The following is a 6,000-nucleotide window of genomic DNA, read 5'->3' as shown; positions in this document are numbered from 1 at the left end:
GGCGGCAATCTCTAAACGGCCGAGGATGAAATAGTTGATTTACTTACACATTTCTTAACTTTCCACTTTGGGATACTGTTTGATGTATTTAGCTTCAATAACCTTTTACATATATTTAGGAACATTTTTTAGGTTGACTGGCCTTTTAAACCTATTAAAAAAATCATTTAATTTTTCTTTTAACCGGGACTCCTCATTGATCATTCTTTTTGCTCTTAACAATTGACTGAAGGGAAGGCTCCTAAGGGTCTGTGGGGGATGGAAACTGGAAAATTCTAATAGATTGTTTCTGTCTGTTGGTTTTCTGTAAACATCTTTTGTCAGTCGGTTACCCCTAATCATAACTTTAGTATCTAAGAAATTCTGGGAGAGAAAATCTTGTTCCGTGTTAAACACCATATTTTTATCAAATGTATTTAATTCTACAAGAAATTCTGACTGAGAATCCCCTGTCCAGAGCATGAAGACATTGTCAATATATCTCTTCCAGAATTTACAGTGAGTTTTAAATTTTGGATGATCATAAAGGGAATTTCGGCTCATGTATATATGTGTGTAGTATTTATGTAATTATATGTGTATTTATGTATTTACAGACATATATACACATAAAGGTAGCATTAGATAATTTTTAATACCTTTGTATACATATTACAATCAGTAAAATAATATAGTACTGTAATCAGAAAGGTAATATTTTTTTTTTTTTTAAATAAATATAGACTATTATTTGCATTTTAGAACACAAAAAAGGCAGGGAAAAATAGTAATTTTTAATAATTTTATTTTTTAAAAATATATATATTACAATACAAAGTTTGGATTTCAGAATAAGTTTGGGAATGTGTACCTGTATTGTCAAATTTCCTTTCTTCTCTTGCTATCTTTTCTTGAAAAAAGCTCAAGAATGTGCACGAGTCTGGAGCACTATATGGTAGAACTTATGCAAAAATGTTATCCATATGTAAGAGCACTAGATGCCAGCACTATTTCCAGGTAGTGCTCCAGACACCTACCTATGTATCTCTTCAACAAAGAATATCACAGGAATTAAGCAAATTTGATCATAGATTGTATGCTCTGTCTGAATCACAAAAGAAAATGTTTCGGTTTCATATCCCTTTAACTTCCACAACCCCAAGTTTAAAGTGATGGCAAACTTTACATGTTTTAAAACCAGGTCCGGAATCTAAACAATGTTTTTATTGACCACTTCAAATGAAGATGCGCTGTAACTTAAACTACAAAATAAATAAGATATGAGATTTCAAACTTAGGTTACGCACATAAGAGGACGGATTGATGCAAGTTATTGCACAAATATCTAATGTACAAAGAAAATCAATATTAGCAAGATGCCAAAGTTTGTGGAGTATTTGAAAGATCAGCTCTCTTATTGGTCCTCTTGCTCAACTATACTACTTCTTTTTGTTAGTATGTATTCTATTTATCTTTTTATTATGTGTGTCTGAGTGTTGTGTCAGTGAAAATAAAATCTGAGGAAGGATGCTATGTGAGTTGATTTATTTATACAGATGTTAAAACAAAAGGGGGTTTATAAACTTACAGGAAAAAAGAGAGCATTTTTACAAATTGATTAAATAATATCCCTTCCCCAAGGAAGTTGATCATGACAACTGTCACCACAAGACTGATTACATTTACAGACTCGGGTAGCATTATAAGGGAGAGTTTATTGAGAACATTTGGAGAGGAGATAAAACACAGAAACGTAACCTGCAGAGATCACACACATTGTTTATCTATATGGCACACATGAACTTACGCCCTCTAGCTGTGAAAAATTATCAAATGCATTCAGATATGAGGCGGTCTTCAAGGGCTTAGGCATTAGCATATGAGTCTACCTATTCAGCTAAGAATACCAAGAGAACAAAGCAAATTTGATGATAAAAGCAAATTGGAAATTTGTTTAAAATGACATGCCCTATCAGAATCATGAAAGTTTAATTTTGACTTGACTTTCTCTTTAACTCAATATCAATCTGGGTTAGAGATACAATTTGTTTTTATATGAATGAATATAGAACCATTTCTACCATTGCTTTGTAACTTCTTATCAAATTTGAAATGAAGTTGTTTGTCTCCAGTTTAGCCTAAATGGTAACAGACAGAAATTGGAGCATTATCAAAAAAAATTGACAAAGAGATAGTTTACCCCTTCAGGACCGGAAATTTTAGAGAACAATTTGCCAACAATACCAGAGACTTTTTACCATTTTGTATATCACTCCATTTAAACCAAAATAGAGCCTTGTTTTTTTTATTTACCTACCAAAACCTGTGTTCTCCCCAGAATATGTATGTGTGTGTGTGTACATAAGTATTTAAAGACTTATATATACACACATAAACACATAAATACATATGTATACATATATAGACATATAGAAGTGCATTGGATCCCTTTGCTGGCAAGTAGATAAAAACATGTAAAGTAATATTTATGCAATATTCATATTTAATAAAGTGTACTGTTTAATTACTGTAAATATTTCAAATTCCTATGTTCTGTACATAGCAGAATATGTTTTAAGTATTTTGAAATAGATATTCCTTTATATATATATATATATATATATATATATAGATCTATACCTTTTTATAATCATCTATATAGACATATATAGAAAATATGTATTTATGCATAAATAGAACATATTCTGGTATGTGAAGAACATTGGATTGTAAAATATTTACATTTTCATGCTGGGTTAGCACACTTGAGAATATGCAATCAGGTTTGCACGGGGGGAGGGTTGCATCATTGACTTCTATGGGGGAATAGGTTATCACACGCACAATATTCTAAGTTTAACTTTTTCCATTTGTCAGGTAAGCACGCGAGCGATAACTTTTTACTTAAAGTAAAAGTAAAGTTCGGTGGTCAGCTATGCACATTTACATAGGTAATATAAAAATAATATGAGTTTCATTCATCGTTTTTCTCAAATCAATTTATAAATACCATTTTCACTGCAAATAAAGTAATAATTTCACTATTTTCAAATCATCCAGTTTTTCGAAAAACATATTACACTTCCATGTCACATTTTTATGTTCATCCAATTGACTTTCTAGCCGATCGGCGGCCATGAAGCTACGTCATTCTAACATGAGATCAAGTGCGCATGCGCAAAATCTATTCTACACAGTTATTTCTGACGCACGTGCACAATTAGCGCATGCTCACAGCTTCTTCACTTTTTCAACAGAGAAAGTCATCTTTTTACACTGCTGCATCGCCATAATACTGAACAGCCTAAAAGTAGCGATCCTCGTATTGTCAAATCGCATAGTACTGAATGAATACATTATTGCTATTCATTCAGTACTATGTTTCCGAAATAGGTTGACGCATGCGCGTTGAAGATTGGTTGAGAATAAAATCACATTGTAGTCCTGATCGGCGATTCGCGCATGCACAATGGTTTCAGTTATCGTGAACACGCATTTATAATACATATAGAGCGGGTGGGACCACTCTATACGTAAAGGCTAAGAAATAGAGGAAGAGGGGGGTGGGCGGAGCAACGATGATAACGGTAGGGAAATAAAGTCTTAAAATATAAAGTCAAATTTTAGGAAAAAAAACAAAAAAACATAGCGATCCTTAAATATTAGTGATAAAGATTAAATAGATGTGTTGCACAGCTTAAAAATTTACTTTCACTCTAATTCTAGCACAACCAGATGCGCAAAAAGCTTCTAGCGCAGTTTACGATCGAGCAGGAGTGTTAATTAGCGCTCCACTCATAATTTGGCCGTAAATATCTATTAAGGAGGGCAACAGCTGAAATAATAATCCTTCGGAAGATAAACGCTGTCCTTTATTAGTTTTAATACTAAAGATTCCATTTCCCAGGCTTGTAGGAAACAGGATATCACTACTTATCATTCCTGGGAAAGTGACAGAAATAGATTTAACAAACATTTACAGCCAACAAGCTTAAAAAAAAGTGCGTTCAGAACAAATGCATAATCAAAACCAGGTCAGATATTTTATGAAAAACGTAATTTAAAAAACAACACATCATAGAACTTTGTATATTCATCTTCTTTATTATTATCTAATAGTTCTTTACAATAGAATGTTAAACACCAATTAATTTAGAAAGAAAAGAAAAAATGTAACCTACAAATATGAAACAATAATAACAATAGTACTTCCATATAAGAATAGCTCCTAAACCACATATATTGTTGCCTCATTTCCTCTACAGAATTTTGCAAGAACAAAATGTAAACATATTTTTATCCTTGTCCTATTTTATGATTCTAATGGTTATACCTGACATAAATTGATATTGATGATGATTATAATGATGATGGTTATAATGATATATATTTTCACAGCAAGAAATTATTATTCTCAAAGACCATGTGGCTTAAAGGGACATATTCTTTTGTAATTCAGATAGAGCATCCAGTTTAAAAAATACTAGTAAATATATTATGGCACCAGTATGGACTACATTTTAACCCTTAGGTGGACTTGCCAGAAATAGTAAAAGCAGGAAATTACTTTTACACTGTTTACAAACACATCACTTTTCCCACATTGAAAGATCCTTGCTAAAGAAAGACACCACCTACATACAGGGGTACAATAAAGAAGCACAAGACAACAATGGAAAAATTGGGACTGAAGGATTACAAAACCAATCTCCATATACGCTGTCTACTGTTAATACCCTACAAAATAATAGGGGTATTAACAGTCCTCTAAAGTCATAATATGCCATTGTTTGACACAATTTAAAGTCCCTCAGTTGAAAAAGAGCACTCCCAGTAATGTGTCACAAAACACCTGGAGCATGAGTATTAGGTAAATGTGTGTAAACTCAGCCTATGGCTGTATCTGTAGTTTGTTGCATGCGTGTCATTCCAGCAGAAACATTTTCCAAGTGCAAGTACAGTTTAAAAAATGTTTCTAAATTTATGTGAAATCATAAGAACCATGACCTGAAAAACTTGAATATCTCCAACAGTTAAAAAAAAAAAAAAAGTGACCTAAACACAGTAAGAATTCAAACTGCATTTTTACCCTTTGAAGCCGATTAGCAAAAATATTGGCTGCCAATGCTTTAAGATATATTAAACAGTAAATACATGCTAGTAATAATGTTGTATTAAAAGCAAAGATTAGTCTGAAAATCTGAAGACGTATTTTTTAAATTGTTTAAATGTTACATTATATTCCTTTTCTATAAAAATTTCTGTAACATAATGAGAGTTGCCATGTTGAAACCTAGGTTATCCCCTTTTCTGTAGCTTCTGCTGAGGACAATTAGCAGGCAGATATAAAACAGGTTTGTATGTGTGTAGAATAAAGGATTGTTAAAGTGTCAGTAAACTTTAAAAATAATGTTATATAATTCTGCACATAGTGCAGAATTATATAACATTATATTAGCCAAACATTATAAAACATAATTTCCCCTATTAATTTTTTTAAAAAAACGCTGTTTTACAGACCCGCTCTCTGTACTCTGCTGAGCGGGTCTGTTATATTTACTCAGCGCATCGGGCCAGCTGTATAGTCACAGCCCGGCCCGACCGCGCCATAAGACACTATGTGCAGAATTATATAACATTATTTTTAAGGTTTACTGTCCCTTTAAAGTAACTATTTAACTGGGTTTCCACGCATCCTAGTTTGTGTTCTCTCTTTTTTTTGCCTGGGATCCAACATGGCAGCATCTATTAATTTATAGAAACTTAGTGGAATTGCGTTATAAAGGAAAACAAGACAAGAAATATAACGAAATAATTTTGCAAATGTCCCTTTAAAGGGCAGTATACACCAATTTTAATTTAACTGCATGTAATAGACACTACTATAAAGCATAATATGCACAGATACTGATATAAAAATCCACTATAAAACATTTTAAAAACTTACTTAGAAGCTCCCATTTTAGCACTGTTGATGAGATTAGCCTAGAACACCCATTGAAAGGGGCTGAGAGCAGACCC

Source organism: Bombina bombina, chromosome 1 (genome assembly GCF_027579735.1).
Source record: "Bombina bombina isolate aBomBom1 chromosome 1, aBomBom1.pri, whole genome shotgun sequence".
In the NCBI taxonomy this organism is placed as follows: Eukaryota; Metazoa; Chordata; class Amphibia; order Anura; family Bombinatoridae; genus Bombina; species Bombina bombina.
This window is presented reverse-complemented; position numbering follows the sequence as displayed.